Consider the following 17,884-nt stretch of genomic DNA (forward strand, 5'->3'; position numbering starts at 1 on the left):
CGCGCCATCGCTGGTCTCGGCGGCGGGCCGGGCGGCTAAGGGCGGCGGTCAAAGGCTCGAGGGGCCTGTGGCGCCGCCACGGCGCACACCAGGAGGTACAGCCCGAGAGCCAGCGAGCCGCCTGGGCCCCTGGGGGAGAGGCCGGAGCGGGCGACCTCCCTCCTCGCGCTTCACCTAGAGCCCTCCTCGCTGCCCCTCACCCCACCCCTTTGGCGCACACCTCCCCACACGTACACACGCGCGCAGGCACCCGGCACACACTCACACGCACACCCGAGTGGGTGTGATCTAAAGCTGAGATGCGCTCTCGCGCCCAGAGTTCACACTCGGCCGCAACAAAACCCTCCTGAGCAGGCAGGCTCCCCTCTGGGGTACGCGTTCAGTAGAACTTCCTACAAAACTACTGGATACAGAGCTGGAACTGGAAAACACTGGCGACTCAGGATGCGAGTCAGAGAAATAGGGCTAGGGACTTTTCGTTCTAAGTGCTGTATATACAACTCTCTGTTTTCTGTCTAATGGGCTAGGAAGGCTCTTCGAAACCCGCAAATAATTCCAAAAGGATTTTTTACCTACTCCAACTGGAATCCATTCAAGAGCAGATAAATAACTAATTTGAGATCTATTCCTGTTCCTCCCCTTCGGTGCTCTCCAGAAAGTTTTTTTTTTTTTTAATCCGTTTAAGTATTCCAGGATGGTTAGCACAAGGGTAAGATGGCCTGGACTAACTGATAAACTGGAACATTGGTGGAAATCTTGGAAAGTTCATTAATATTACCAAGTTCATCCCCAGAACTGTTTCAAGACAACAATTATATTTGAGCCAGAACTTAATTATGTGATGATCTATCTTTATTTTACAGGAAGTATTAGTCACTCAGACACTGGTGTGTTTTAGTTCCCTAAAGCCAATGAAAACATTTTTGGGAAGCCAACCCTTGTTTTTTTCATCTTGAGAGGGAATTCAATTTACACATTCATGTCATAGGAAGGAGCTGTGAAGTGTGTAGAATTTTTTTTTCCCCTTAATCTTGAAGTTGTTATCGGGATATTCTAAAATGTTTTCCAAAGCCAATGCAAACGCTACAAAGGCGACTAGCCATGCAGACTAAAAAGGCAGTAACACCAAAGAACATTTCCATCCTACGTGTCTGATGGCTCAGTTGCACCCGCAAGGGTATGAATTTGATCCATTTAAATGCCAAGTCATTTATCAGTCTGACCCAAGAATAAGGAGTTCTTACTTTGAAGATTAAATGCCACTCAGTGATTTTTTTTTCCGTTTTTCATCTTAGCTATATGATTTCCTGGTAACTCCTGTTCTTTCCAAATGATACCTCTAGTGCTTAGTGTTTTAAAATTAGGGACAAGAAGCCCACACATCTGTGCCTTTTGTATGTGCCATCTACTGACTATTCCCCTACTCTTTTTGAAAGAGATGTAAATGTAGTTCTGTATTTTCTAAGTGAAAACAGGCTGAGAATAAGACCAAAATAACAATAATGAATGCAAAGAAGTTATGTCCCTGCGTGGATAGGAATAAAATAGCTCAAAGTCCTCCTATAGTTTGGAATGCTCTCCCTGCACACGTTTGTCACTCGCGTTCTGAGAACTTGCCTTTGCGATGTCTGTCATTTTGTTCCTTTTCTTTGAGGTTCCAGTTCACTGGCATGGTTTTCCTCTACACTTCACCAACCGGAAGTCACTTATGGGAACTCCTGGAGGTTACCCACACCTCTGCTGCTTAATCTATAGCCTTGTTCCCTGCCATGACTTCTTCCTTAAGACATGTGTCTGGCCTCTGAAAATAAAACCACATTTGGTTTCATATCTGCACCCTGTAGCTAGACCCAGACTTGCCTGAATCCTGGGTCAGCTCCACAGTGTTCAACCTGAGACCCACAGGACACCCACAACATGAAGGTAAGTTCAAATGTGTGGTTAAAATGGTCTTTCTTCCACCAGTTTCCTAGGAAGTCCATGAAGTACCGATGATGATTGAGTTGAAGAGATTCATTTTGTAAACAAGGACTGATTGAGAGCATAGTTATGAAAGCAGAGGTTCCACTTATCTACCACAGGCTTAATATTCTCAAGCCTCGGACTATCTGCTCCAGGTCAGGCTGTGTACAATTGTTAGTAGAACATCAGTACTGTCACTAATACTCCTCCCCTACCAGTTTCAACTCTGAAAATGTCCTGATCCACAATGAACTGTGCACCTTCCCTAAAATCCAGACTTCAATATTGGAAGAGTAAGTAAGCCCCAAAGCTGCTTTTAGTCATTTTTAAATGGTATTTTTTCTGTTATTAACTTTCTTTTTCTGGTCTTTAAATATAACTTGCTTTTGGCTCTTTTGGGATTTTATTTTTTTTGGGGGGGAGAGGTTTTTGCTACAGGGTGCGTGCGCTCACCAGAAAGACAGAGAGAGACAGAGAGAAATTGAGAAATCACACCCCAGGGGGGATGGCCATGCCCCAATCCCTTCTCCTCCATTCTCCTCTCGGGATCTTGGGCACTCACGCACACACACCCGGCGTGAGTTTAAGCCACCGAGTCCGGGACTCGCACTGTGGTTGACTACGTGGGAGTCCAGTGACATAGCCATTACGCTAACTGCTGGTCCCTAGAATTTTTTTATTCAGAAATTAATTGGACAATTCAAGAACCTCAACTTATTAACTTATTAGAAAAATAATACAAAATATCAGAAAAACTATAAATCATTTTGGTTTTATGCATTATGCTAAAACTATTTTTTTTCTTAACTGTTGTGGGGAAGAAACATTTAACATTTAACACTATGAAGCAATTAGGTAGCAAATAGTTAACTTTTCTGTTTACCAAACAGCCCCTCAATTATCAAAAGAAGTAAAAAATAAACAGAAATAAGTTCATTACATATGTCTTTGTCTGAAGAGGGATGAAAAGGTGGGCTGGCTTGCTAGGTCTGCTTCCGAAAGGCACAATGGGGTGTGGTCCTCCCTTTTCTATTGTTTTCCTTCTTCATTTGCAGAGGAAGAAAATTTAGAAATATGAAGGAAAAAGGGGGCATCAAGTGGAATGGAGAGACATGCAACTGTTTCACTTTCTTTTTTCATCTAAATTCCCTAAGGAAAATCCAAATAGCAAGTATTTATGAGATAAAGCTAACAATAAAACCAAGCAGTATAATTTGTTCAACTTTAAAAAGTAATAAAGTTCAAATGCTTAAAAGAGGAGGAGGGAAATAAAGAAGGAGGAGGAGGGAAAAGGAAAGAAGAAAGAAAAAAAAAGGAGGGAGGGAGAAGGGAAAATAACTTCATGTACTACCCACTACCCTTTCCTGATAAACACTCAAATCACCTTAACCCATTGGTGTATTTCATTCTAGTGTTCGCATCTATATGTGTAAAATATATATACATTGATAATATTCTTTTTTTTCTGCCTTTCTTAGTAATTCATTCTGAACACTTTTCATGCTATTAATACACTTGTACAGTATCATGATTCATGAACATATAGTATTTTACTATGTCTCTATATGTCATAATTTATTTGACCAATTACATTATATTAAAAAATAATAGTATTTGTTGTTGTAGTAAAATAACACTTGCAATATGTTAACATACATTATATTAATGCATAACATAGCTTTGTATAATATACTATAAAAATTAAATTGGCACAAGGAAAATGGGACATACTTTCCAGGATTTTGGCATACATGATCACAGAAATTCACACCAATTTATAATCACGTCAATAGTGCATGTCTGAAATATAGGATAGGGATTCTAATTCTCAGAGAGTTTTATTTTAAATTTATAATACACACTTGTAAAGGATTAGCCTTGACCTCTTAATTATTATAAAGAGAGTTTTTAGAATTAAAAGTCTTCATATAACAGCACACTTTTTAATTAATGGTCACATCCTTTTAAATAAAAGAGACAAAGTTAAATATTAGCTGTCAATTCCCCCCCAGACATTCACAATTTAGCACTACTTGTTAATAGTTCTCCATTTCTGAGGTTACAGCTCTGGCAACTTCTTCACCTTTTTTGGATTCTTATGTCTTCAGTAACAATAGTGCTCTAATAAATTGAACGCAGTCATAGTTAATAATTCTGAATCTGTAAAGTCAGTTTCCCATTTCTGTTTTTATAGTGGACAAAAAAGGAAAAAAGAATTTTTTTAAAGAGTGAAATAGTTTCATCCCAATGGACAAAGAAAAAGGCTTGATGTTAAAGGCTATTGGTGCTGATACATTCATGCCAGATTAAGGTAAGAAAGTCCTCTTCTTGTGTAAGTTTTTAATTCAATAAACAGTTTCTGGATGTCTATTATTTATTTATTTATTTATTTATTTATTTTAATCTGACCAGAGAAGGACAGAGAGAGAAAGAGAGAGAGAGCGAGAAAGTGAGAAAGCAAGTTTTCAGATCTGGGACTCAAACCATAGTAGGCCATGTGGAAGTCCAGCGTCCTTAGCCACCACGCCACCTGCCAGCCCTCTGGATGTCTATTAGAGCCTGTGTCAAGCTCTGGAATTTTCAGGTGGAGAATATGTAATCTGAAAATCCAAAATCTGAAATGTTCCAAAATCTGAAACATTTTGTGCACCTATACGATGCCGCAGTGGCTAATTCTATATCTGATTTTGTGTGATGGGTTGTAGTCAAACAAAATGTTGTATAAAATTACTTTCAGATTATGTGCATAAAGTGCATATGAAAAAAAAATAAATTTTGTGTTTAGATTTGGGTCCCATCTTTAAGATATCTCATTATATATATGCAAATAGGACAAAACCCCCCCAAAAATATTGAAATTCAAAACACATCTGATCCTCAGCATTTCAGGTAAGGAATAGTCAACCTGTAATTAAAATATTTTAATGAAGAAAATAATTTAGTCCCCTAAATTTCCTTTATTTTTAACTTTATAACATTTGTGAAATACTGTAAACTACCCAGAACAGACGTTACCTATATATGAAAGCTCAGATCCTAACATTCTACACACACTTAGATCACAACAAAGCATTTTTAAAGGAAATATACAGTGAAAGAGTGAGCTTCTGGAGTGACATAAACATTGTATAGAAATGGATTTTCCAAATTGTATGCCAAGGTACCCTGAAGCACTGCAGCAAACTATGGGATATTTGGAATTCTTGAGGGAATCACAGTATCACTTGTCAGACACCACCCAAACCCTTAAGTTGTTGGACCTACTTATTATTAGGAATCTCTTTGGGATTTAAAAGGCACCATGACAAATAACTTAGACACAAAAGTATCCTAAACTGAGAAAGTTTGGAACCTTAGGTTTAAAATCTCAGGTGTGGAGTAGGACCAAGGTAGAGAGATGCTAATCTTGAGAAATTTATGTTTTAATGTATGAGACACATGTGTGCAGTAAAGGATTAACCTTGGCCTACAGCTCCTAGGCGATCACCTCTAAGCCTTTGGAATGCCTTGCCAGATGAGTGCCTTTGTTTACCTGGAGTCCTAGGGCCATATCACGTAGTCTGTGCTAGCAATTTGATTATGGTATAGGCCTTGAATTGTATGGTAGCAGCTTGACCTCTGGAGGCCCTAGAAACTAAAGTCAGTAATGTGTGTGTTCAGTCATGCCCACATTGCTGAACCCCCCAAAAACACCTGGACGCCGAGTCTTGGGTAAGCTTCCTGGTTATCAACAATTCGTGCATGTTGTCACACATCATTACTGGGAGAAATAAGCATTGTCTATACAATTCCACTGGACAAGAATGACTGGCGACTCTGTACCTGGTCTCTCCTGTTCTATGTACCATTCCCTGTTGTTGATTTTAATTTGTGTCCTTTCCCTTTAATAAATTCTAACTGTGAGACCAGCTGATGGCATAATAGTTACACTGCTGGAGTCCCACGTAGTCTTCTGTGGTTCCAGTCTGGGACCTCACTAAAACTTACGTCAGGTGTGTGTGTGTGTGTGTGTGTATGTGTGTGTGTGTGCTCGTATGCACGCACGCACACAAACCCAAGTTCCTAAGAGGAGAATGGAGGAGAGGGTGTTGGTACATGGCCATACCCTCTGGGGAGTGATTTCTTGCTTTCTGTCTCTCTGTCTCTGTTTGTCTCTCTGGCAAGGACACTTGCCCTATAGTAAAAATCTCTCTTTAATAAATAAATGAGTTATAACTGTGAGTAAACTGCTTTGTGGATTATTTTGACTCCTAGAAAATTGCTGAAGCTGAGGATAATCTTGGGAACCTCCTGAACTACAACACTACAAAAATGAAGTGCATTAATTTGTATGGGATTTTATTTTCCTTGTTCTCCTCAGCAGAAGGGTATCATTCAGAAAGTATGGCATCTACTAATTTAAAAATATGACAAATTTAATATGAAAAGAGAATAAGAGAAAATGCATTACCTGTTCTTGTCACACAAGAGAGATGATGTTCTCAAATAAAATAGGTAAGAAACTGGCCATTTTGATTTACGGCTACTTGAAATTGGTGTTAACATTTTGCTTGACAAAAATCGAGCGTAAGGATTGAATGATTCTGAAACTTCCTAAGCTGACAATTTAAACCATTCAATATATTTATTTTAAAATTATGGCAAATAATTTTATCTATGTCTCAACACACTGCTACCGAGTTAGAAATGGAGAACCCAGCTGCTTTTGAGGGATCTTAAATACCACAAGCTGTTTCTCAAACATTGTGGGATCAATAAAGCTCAAAATGTTTTCTCAATTACTTTTATAAAATTTCTCAACATACAAGTATCTTAAAAAGATTTTTATTCCCATATTCCCAACTCTTTTACATTTTGTTTCCTTCTTATCTACATGAAACTTAGAATGATTGATCCATAATTTTTATAGGAAAAGTGCCAGGGTAGGCAAATGAGTATCTGTATCCTAGTCTTATTTTGCATTAATTTTCTATTCAATTGCACTCTCTCGGGCCTCAGTTTTCAGTTCTATAAAATATTCAGATTAAACTGTATTTCTCTAAGATTCATTTCAGTATAAAACTATCATTTTCACTAAACCAATATGTATTACTCCCTACTTTGTATACATTTTGTGATATACACAGGGCTTATAAATGGTGAATATAACTTAAGCTAATCCCCAAGAAACTTTAATGGAGAAAACAGGCCCCTAACTGTAATATTACACAACTTTTGGTGGATGTAAACTCAGGACTATGGGAGTTGCAATGTAGGGTGATTTTTGTTAGGTGGGTCATAGAAAGTTTCATGGAGGATGTGGAAAGTGAATAAATTTTTAAAAATGGAGAAGGTGGCAGAGGCATTAAGTGTTTTAGGAGGGGGAGCATATAAATAAACACATGATGGCAGAACATATGGGATACATTTGAATGGCAGCTAATGGTTCTGATGTCTGATAATACATAACTTGTGAAGAGAGGACAAGAGATGAGGCAGGAAAGAGAAGCTGACATAAAGTTGTTTACAGACTTCATGCAGGATAGTTTCATATGCACTTCTAGATCTTATTTCATTTGTCTCCCCTCTTAACTCCGAGAGCCTGACCCGTAGGGGTACACATTAATGACTTCAGTTACTCTCCATCTTCTGCTAAACCATTGGAAGTCACGGGCAGGTGATCAGAGGGTTTAGTGTGTTTACTTTTCCAGCTCTCAATCTGCCAGGTCCCTGAATACTGTCTCTACCCCCTGTTGAAGGCCTTAAGTGCTAGTATCTGTATGTTCTGAAAGTTTCTCCTTTTGGCCAATGGGAAATGTATTCATATCCTAGGCCTGCTGTCACAAAGTGTCATAAACTGGATGCTATAAAACAAATGTATTATCTCATAGCTCTGGACCTTAGAAATCTGACATCAAAGTGTTGGTAGAGCCACGCTCCCTGTGATACCTATAGGAAAGAATTCTTTTTTGCTTAGCTTTTGCTGTTTGCCAGCAGTCCTTGGTGTTCCTTGGTTTGTAGACACATTACTTTATTTTTTATTCTCTGCCTCTATTGTCATATGGCCATCTTCTCTTGTGTTTCTATCTGTATGTCTCTTCACCTCTTTTTATGAGTATACTACTCATATTGGATCAAGAGTCCACCCTACTGTCATATGACTTAATCTGAACTAATGACCCTATTTCCAAATATGATCACTTTCTGAAGTACTTGGGGTTAGGACTTCACATAATTTTTGAGGAACACAGTTCAACTCATGCCAGAAAATAGAAGCTCCCCACAGTTGCTAATTCTACAGTACCTCACAACCTTATTCCAGGCCTCAACTCCATCTAATCTTTGTCATTGTCCCCATTTGAAGTGCTCCTAAATTATGCAGGTTGTCCATACCATCTGTTATCTTCAGAGATTCTATGTAGTTTTGCTTGCCTTGAAAATGATCTGACCAGGTGTTTTCTTGTTTTGTTTTGTTTTATATTGTAGGATAGTTTTTGAAGAAGAGTGGATGATCAGTCCTAGGTTTCAGAAAAATAGATACTGTGGCAAAGCAAAATATGCATGAAAGGAAGGAGATTTAGGAGGTAAGACAGAGGAAGTAGCCTATTGTTATATTGTGTTGCTACTCTGAGCCATGATGTGGGTCTAAAATGGGAAGTGACACCAATGGCTTCCTGTATCCTAGAGTAAAATCCATTCTTCTTTCAGGTCTTTCATATGGTGCCCCATTTCCCTGATTCCCCTTCACTCTCTCTCCATTTCCCTTCAGTCATTCCACAGACATTCACTCATCCCTTGATCTGCCCCAAAGATCTGAATCATGCTCTCAGCGGAGCCTCTTGATTTGCATTCTCTCTTCCTGGAGTGCTCTTGATCCTTGTGGCGTGTACTGATCTCCCATCCCCACCACCCCACAACCACACACACACACACGCATGCACACACACAAATACACATGTATCTTCATGTCTCTGTTCAAAATACCCTTTTGTCATAGAGACCTTCCTTAAACAACCTAAATAAAATAACACTGTCATCCTGCAACACCTTATTTCCAGGCACCTCTATCCCTCTCCTCCATTTTATTTTTCCACATAGTACTCGCCCAACTGAAAGAATATGTATTTATTTCTTTATTGATTTTCTACTCCCTCTTTGATATTAACCTTCATGACACTAGGAACATTTTCTCTTTGTCTGTTATTATGTCTCCAGTTGACAGAACTGTACCTGACACTTGGTAGGTGCTCAGTAAACACCTATTAAGTGGTAGTCACCAGTAGAGCTAGAATCTGTAGGATATGGTGATAGATGCAATATAATGAGAAGAGTGACAGAGAAGAAATAAAATATGACTCCAATGTTTTTTGTTGTTCTTTTGTTTCCTCTTGGGTAAATCTGATTTCATGTAAGTAATTCTTAAGCCTTTCTTTTTTAAAAAATAATTATTTAATTTAATTTATTTAATTTATTTTTATTTGAGCAGAGAGGGACAGAGTGAGAAAGGGAGTGAGAGAGGGAAAGGGAAAGTGAGAAAGCAAGTCACCAGGTCCAGGATTCAACCCATGGCCAGCCATGTGGGAGTTCAGCTCCTTTAACCACCACACCACTTTCTGGCCCCTTTATGCCTTTCTTACAAAATACATAACATTTTTCTAACCCCATTTATTTTTCCATTTTCCATTGGAAAAGTAGTTTCTTGCATCTCCAATGTTATTTTAAAAGTCCCAATGTTCATCAGAGAAATCAGCAATTCCTGTGAAAAATGTGAGTAGGTCATGACTCATAAACACATTTGTAAGATTGTACTTCTAATTTGTGTTCTGTTATATTATCAGAGTCTACCGGTACTATTCTGCCTGTGGGTTGTGGTTGGGTTCTATAGCTGATTCTTACTTTCTCTTAACTTTATATAACAGTCTTATTATGTCCGTGCTTCATCAGTTGACTCAGTGCTTCTTGCTTTTCATCAAATAGTTAAATTGGAGAATTAGTCAGTGTGTTTAACATGGTTATCAAGCTTATTCTGTGATGCATGATGTGTTATTTAATTATTTGCTTCCAGTGTTAGAGGTGACTAAGAGACTTCATGAAATTACAGTTCCACAGTACTCTATAGCACAGGCTTTCCTACATCTACAAAACCGGCCAGCATGGTGCTAGAGTTTTTCAAAATGGCTCTGTACATGAAATCTGACAGGCTGACGGAGACATGAGCTGCTGATTTCTAATTGCCATAGTGAGTCATGGACCTGCAAGACCACTTAGTCCCTTGCCAAGAGACTATGCTATCATTTTAAAAATAATCTTTTTGAATTTATAGAAAAATATAATTTTAATGTTAATGATAAATAACTGTCAATGACCTTGAATCAAACAAGACTTGATTCTTGAGAAAACTAGCATTTTTATTTCTTCCAGAAAATATCATAATAAAGTATTTAAGGGAACCAGCAGTTAGTGTAATGGCTATGTCGCTGGATTCCCACGTAGTCGACCGCGGTTCGTGTCCCGGACCCGGTGGCTTAAAACTCACGCCGGGCGCGTGTGCATGCATGCCCAAGATCCCGAGAGGAGAATGGAGGAGAAGGGATTGCGGCTGACCATCCCCCCTGGGGGGTGATTTCTCGCTTTCTGTCTCTATGTCTCTCTCTGTCTGTCTGGCGAGCGCACGCGCCCTACAGTGAAAATCTCTCCAAAAAAATTTTAAAAATAAAAAAAAATAAAGTATTTAAAATACAGATATAGTTCCTATATTTTTAATGTTCTTAAAAAGGCCATAATAAAGACCAGTAGTTGGTGTAATGGCTATGTCGCCGGACTCTCATGTAGTCGACCGCAGTTCAAGTCCTAGATCCAGTGGCTTAAACTCACGCCGGGCACATGTGCGTGCATACCCAAGATCCTGAGAGGAGAATCGAGGAAAAGGGATTGTGGCATGGCCATCCCCCCCTGGGGAGTGATTTCTCACTTTCTATCTCTGTCTCTCTCTGTCTTTCTGGCGAGTGCATGCACCCTATAGCAAAAAACACCTCTCAAAAAAAATAAATAAATAATAGAAAAATTATGAAGACTCACAATATATGGTCATTTATTATTTTATTTACAATATTAATTTGAAAGAATAGGAAATGCCATTGTTTGCTAAAATGTTGCATGTTAAAAATAAAATTACGGGGACCAGAAGTTGGCGTAATAGCTATGTTGCTAGACTTTCATGTAGTGGACCGAGGTTGAAGTCCCGGACCCATTGACTTAAACTCACTCCAGATGCATGTGTGTGTGTGTGCCCAAGGTCCTGAGAGGAGAATGGAGGAGAAGGGATTGTGGCATGGCCATCCCACCTGGGGGGTGATTTCTCACTTTCTGTCTCTCTGTCTCTTTCTTTCTTTCAGGGGAGTGCATGTGCTCTATAGCAAAAACATCTCTAAAAAAATAAATAAATTATGATAAAGTCAAATTATGTCATATTTCTGGCTAGAGATGATTAAGACTATTAATTTTTTTTTATAATTCCATAGTGACCACATTCTTTTTTCTAAGGTTGGCTTTAGAAAAATATTGTGAAATCAGGCTAGCTAGGTGGAGTAATGGTTATTTTGCCGGACTCCCATGTAGTAGATCACAGTTCGACTCCTAGACTCAGCAGATTAAAACCCACATATGTGTGTGTCCCCAGGATCCTGAGAGAATGGAAAAGAAGGGATTGCAGCGTGGACACCCCCCCGAAGTGATTTCTTGCTTTCTGTCTCTCTATTTCTTTAGTGAGCACACACACCCTATAGCAAAAATCTCTCAAAAAAAGAAAAATGTTCTGCAATAAATAATATGTGTCTGTGTTTATTCCACCTTATCTTGCTCATTGTATTAAGTCTGAGGCTTCATGCTTCTACAAGGAAAATAATGTTTCACATCACATTAATCTGGTAAGACTTAGATTTTTCCTACATAATTCCCTCTATTACAACTTACCTTACCGGGGCTGTCAGGTGGCATGATGGTTAGGGTAACTGGATTCCCAAATGGCTGACTGCAGTTCAAGTTCTGGACCTGGCAGCTTGCTTTCTCATTTTCCTCTGTGTGTGTGTGTCTCTCTCTCTGGTCAACTTTAAAAAAATAAAATAGTGGCAATGGTTAAAATTTTTTAAAAAATATTTACCTACATTCCAATTCCCCAGGCCTTTTTAATGCACTTTAAATGACAATGGGTAATTATTACCAACAATAATAATATCACACATGGGCCAACAGGTGGTATGGAGGTTAAGGCTATGTGCATCCCACATGGCCAACTTTGCACTTCAAGTGCTGAATCCAGGGGATTGAGAAACACACCAGGCACAGGTGCATGTGTGCCCAAAATCCCAAAAGGAGAGTGGGGGAAAAGGGGTTGCAGCCTGATCATCCCCAGAGGTGGGAGTTGGGGATCTCTCACTTCCCGCCCCACCTCTCTGTCTCTCTCTGGCTAGTGCACATGCCATATAGCAAAAACTAAAAATAATAATAATGATATATTACATGTTAATAGTATAATTTGCAAAGTGTTTTTATATGCACTATCTCATCTAATTCTTTAATAATATTAGATAGTAAGAATGTCTAATAATAAGATGTGGGTATACTGTAGTATACCACCAGTTTTTGTGTAGCCCTCTAGATAAGAGAATGGTTTTTACATGTTTCAGGGCCATTTACATGTTTCAGGGTCTACCACCAGTTTTTGTACAGCCCTCAAGATAAGAGAATGGTTTATATATGTTAAAGGGGGTCACACACACACACACACAAACACACAAACACAGATTACACAACAGACTGTTTTGTGCAAAATATTTACTATTTATTTTTTATAGGTAAAATTTCCCTACTTTTGGGTTAGTATTCTAGTTTTCATTAAAAGATAAATAAACCCAGACCAGCTGTAGCATGGTGATTGAAGCAACTGGGTCCTACCTGGCCAACTGCACAGTGTGAGTCCAAGACTCAGAGAAAAATGCCAGGTGCATATGCATGCATGCACAAAATACCAAAAGGTGAGAGAAATGGAAGATAAGGGATTGCTGTAAGATCATGTTTTTCGAAGTACGGTGCTTTCTCATTTCTTCCCCTCCACAAGTGTGCACACCCTCTGGCAAAAAAAAAAAAAAAAGGGGGAGTAGAGAGAGTCAAAGCTAGGTGAAGATATAGATGCGTTTAATTTAAGTACATTTTAGAACAAGAAAAAATAAAAGATTTCCAAATACTATAAAAGTATTATTTTTCCTTGGTCTCTCCAAATTCTGAGAAGTTGAACAATTAATAATAATAAGAAGAATAACGGATGAAAATGAAAATCAATTATTAGATACTATGTACTGAGCTTTCTAGGACGTGCTTTTGCATATATTATTTACTGTAACACTCAGTGTATACCAGTATTGTCCTGTGTATACCAATTATTTAAGAAGTAACTGTGATTCTTAGTACTATTGAGTAATGTGACCCTAAATATACTCAGCAGAAAGAGTTAGTAATATGTAGTGGCATATCACAGAAGTAAAGTCCCTAGGATATGCTCCAAATAGCTGTTACTGCATATGCAACATCAGAAAACTTTGGCTAATTATGGTATGTGCTATGTTTAAATTACATAATCATTTCACATTCAATTTATTATCTGTAAAATGTTAGTGTATACTTGGATCACTTGAATTAATTCTATCTCTGATGGCATTATGTCTGTGAAATACCAACACTAGCTAAACTACATTCATCCTTCTAGGTCCAAGATATCCCGCTATAATAAAATAGTGCAAGGGAGTTGGATCATGACTTTGTCTCTCCTAAAAGCTATGACAGTAAACTTGCATCCTATTTAATAGAAGGTAAAACTTTTCTAAATATTGGTCATTGGGAATGTCATGACACATTTTTGCCTAGAAAAACAGAAAAAATATGTCATGATTTTTCCAGTGACCCAATACATGTTTATTTTTCTTGACATTTAAGACTATTGCTAAATTTTTTCTCCAACAGACTTAACAGTTCTTCAGGTTTTTAAAATTTCAATAACTGGGGACCAGCAGTTGGTGTAATGGCTATGTCACTGGACTCCTATGTAGTTGACCATGGTTCGAGTCCCAGACCTGGTGGCTTAAACTCATGCTGGGCGTGTTTGTGTACATGACCAAGATCCCAAGAAGAGTATGGAAGAGAAGGGATTGCAGAGTGGCCACCCCCTTGGGGGATGATTTCTTGCTTTCTGTCTCTCTCTGTCTTTCTGGCGAGTACACATACCCTATAGCAAAAACCTCTCAAAAAAAATTTAATAACTGACTACCAGGTTCAGCTCAGGCCATGTAAGCTCCTCATACATTAACCCTGCATTATATAACAGTTATAAGCTCTGAATCAGAAACAAAAATAGGCCTAGTCATAGTGGTACAGTAGTGGCATACTCATCTTCAGCGCTTGAAGCCACATGGCTGCCATGGGTTCAGATCCCAAGTTGACTTGAAACATGCTGGGTGTGTGCACACCTAAGATCCTGACTGGCTGAAAAGCTAGAGAAAGTGGATTGAAACATGACAAGATCCTATCAGAGTGCTTGTCTTTCTCTTGTTCATATACTCTCCATTGCACTATCTTTCTTCCATGAGGGAAATAAACATAAAACAAAACAAAAATAAAAAAACACAAAAACAACGCACACATGCACACAGGCTAGCTACTTGAAAGCTCTGGAGAGTATAAAAGCAAACAGATCTGGAAGCAAATTGACACTTGAAAAAAAGTAACTGGTTTAAAACAAGTCTTCTGTTTATATGGCTTTAATTGGAGAATAGGCCATGGTCTATGTTACACAAGGTGGCAGAATTCCTGATAGAAAATTTAGAGTTGAATGACCAGAAATAAGAGTTTAGGGCCACCTCAGCTGTCAAAATGTAAAAGAGACCAGCAGGGCAAGCCACAAACTCATTAATTCTGCCCAAATCACTAACTTATCCTGAATCACACACACACGGAGCACAGTGGAAGCACCTTAGCTAACAGTAAAATAATTCAAATAAGATAAAAGTTGCTACAAAGAGAAAGCATTTGTAGTTTGAATCCAACCAAGAAAATAGTTTGTTAATGTAAAAAAAAGGAAAAGAACTTAAAGAAAAATTAAAAAGTTGAGAGTTTCTGCAGTGTATTATTTCCAACATCTAAGAAACAATCCCAAATTACTTGACACAAACAACAAGAAAAATGTGACCATTTCTCAGAAGATGAAATAATCAACAAAAGCAATCACAAGATAATCTAGATGTTAAAATTAGCAAACAAGGACATTGAAGGAGATATTGTAATTACATTCAAATAGATAAAGAAAAATCTTCTCATTATTAATGTTTTTTTAAACCTCAGAAAATTACAGATACTATGTAACAGAATTAAATGAAAATTCTTATGGAAAAACATAGTGTGCAAAATTTTAAAATTTATTGTGTGTGCATGATAGCAGAATTGAAATGACAGGAATGAGTTAGAAAAACTTGAAGATAGATTTACATAAATTATTTAATCTGAAAAAAGTTTATTAAAAGAAGTATTTTATTTTTCTTTCTTTATTTATTTTAATTTGACCAGTGAGGGACAGAGAGAGAGGGGAGAGAGAGAAAGCAAGCTGTCAGGTCTGGGACTCTAACCATTGTTGACCATCCAGCACCCTTAACCACCATGCCACCTGCTGGCCCCCCAAAGAGGTTTTATTTATTTTTTTAATGATAAAAGACTCAGGTACATATGGGACAATAGTAAAATTATCTGATATGCAAGCGATTGGGTTTTCAGAAGAAGAAGAGGGAGACTAGAGTGAAAAAATATTCAAAAGAATGATATTCAAAAACATTCCTAACTTAGTAATCAAGGATTTTAATAAAACTCAAGGAAGATAAATATTAAAAAAAAGTCAACCTCTGCTTATTATATCTAAATTACTAAAAAAATTAAAAATGTGACTTTTTTTAAACAAAGAAAACTAATGACACATCATATAGAAGAGAACACTTCTGGGACCAGGAGATGGTGTAATGGCTATTTTGCTGGACTCCCATGAAATTGACCATGATTCGAGTCCCAGACCTGGTGACTTAAACTCACGCCAGTGCATGTGCATGTGTGCCCAAGATCCTGAAAAGATAATGGAGAAGGGATTTAGCATGGCCAATCCCTGTGGGGTGATTTTTGCTTTCTGTCTCTCTGTCTGTCTCTGTGTTTCTGGCGAATGCACATAGCCTATAGCAAAAACCTCTCAAAAGAAAGAAAGAAAGAAAGAAAGAAAGAAAGAAAGAAAGAAAGAAAGAAAGAAAGAAAGAAAGAAAGAAAGAAAGAAAGAAAAACATACTACTTTAGGTGATTACTGTCTTTTTAAACTGTAGAAGTCAAAATATCCTGGAAAGACCTCTTTAAAGTGTTAAAATAACAACACAAAACTTAGAAAGGCAATAAAAATATCCTTCAAGAACAAGGATGAAATGTATTTCAGACTTTAAAAAAAGAGAGAGCAATAATCATCAAGAAGACTACCTATACTGTAAAAAGTGCTAAAGAAAAATTCTGTAGGCTGGAGAGAAATGATACCAGGAAGAAATCCTTATCCTCATGAAGAAATTAAGAGATCAAGAAATATAATTCAATATTATATACTTTACATATAATTTTTTAAAATTTTAAGTTCTTTAAAGTACATATGAGCATTTAAAGCAAAAATTATAAAATTGCTTACTGGGAAATAACATTTATTCTGAAAATATTCTCTTCTTTTTTCAGTTTTATAATGTACTATCTTACAAGGAAAGGGTGTCCATTTTCACCATCTCTAATCAACATTATATTGGAGGTCCTGGCCAGTGTACCAAGAGGAAAAAAAAAAAAGTGACATTAGGAGAAAAGAAGAAATTAGCCTTTTGGTTGTTGTGTTGTTTTTGTTTTCAGATGTTTTAATTATGTAGAAAGAAAACCCTGCAAAATTTTCTAAAAAGATTTTTAGAAAGAGCATTTTTAGCAACATCATAAGATACATGGTTAATATGCAAAACTTTATTGTATTTTTATGTATTAGCAGTAACCAATTAAAAGTAAAATTGAAAGTCATTTTATAATAGAGTCAAAAACATAATGCATACGATAGTACATTTAGCAAAAGATGTCAAATATAATTACATTAAAAATTATAAAATATTGCTGAGAAACATCAATGAAGATCTAAATAAATGGAGAGATATACCACGTTCATGGACTAGAAGACTCATCATAGTTAAGATATCAGCTATCTTCAGTAGATATATAGATTTCACACACTATCAATTGTAATAACCTCAAAGACTTTTGTTTTGGGTAAGTGTTGACTAGTTGATTAAAAAAATTTATATGGTCTGTAGAAGAAACTTTATGTTAATATCCAAATAAATTTTTTAAACTTAAAAAAAATATATGGAGCTACAAAGAACCTGAATATCCAAAGAAGTTTCAGATGGAGCTACAAAGAACCTGAATATCCAAAGAAGTTTCAGAAAAGTATAACAAAGTTGAAGAACACTTGTTACCTGATGTAATCAATTATAAATCTATACCAATCAAACATTGAGCTACTGGCATAAGATTGAACAAATAGAGAAATGAAACAGAATAAATAAGCTACATATAAACACATGCCTTATACAGTCTTTTTATCTCCAAGAAAAATCTCTAAACAATATGATAAATGGTAATTGGATATGTATATTTAAACATATGAAACTTGATGCGTATGATTTACATCGTGTATAATAATTAATTTGAAATGTCTTTTAGGCCCAAATGTAAAAGCCTTAGTCATTGAGACTTTAAGGAAACTAAGAAATTATTTTCGTTTCTTAGGGAAAAGCAAATGTTTCTTCTATTACGGTAAGCAATAAGCATAAAAAAAAAAAAAGTAAAT

At 37.1% G+C, this 17,884-nt stretch overlaps 1 long non-coding RNA gene across 3 annotated transcripts in view; it reads left to right on the forward strand.

Moving 5' to 3' along the window:
• The window catches only part of LOC106734397 (uncharacterized), a 24,325-nt gene extending 6,718 nt beyond the window's left edge, over window positions 1–17,607 (forward strand). The window contains exons 2-6 of one of the 3 annotated variants that reach the window (XR_003548622.1): window positions 1,662–1,923; window positions 4,157–4,273; window positions 6,217–6,456; window positions 8,428–8,525; window positions 16,735–17,607. This is a non-coding gene — a long non-coding RNA (uncharacterized LOC106734397). Of the gene's footprint in view, window positions 1–1,654; window positions 1,924–4,156; window positions 4,274–6,216; window positions 6,457–8,427; window positions 9,355–16,734 lie in introns of those variants that run through there. The other 2 variants (XR_001370027.2, XR_001370028.2) reach the window with 2 other exon arrangements.
• The last annotated feature ends 277 nt before the right edge of the window (window positions 17,608–17,884 follow it).

Source organism: Tupaia chinensis, unplaced genomic scaffold (genome assembly GCF_000334495.1).
Source record: "Tupaia chinensis unplaced genomic scaffold, TupChi_1.0 Scaffold000106_1, whole genome shotgun sequence".
NCBI lineage: Eukaryota > Metazoa > Chordata > Mammalia > Scandentia > Tupaiidae > Tupaia > Tupaia belangeri.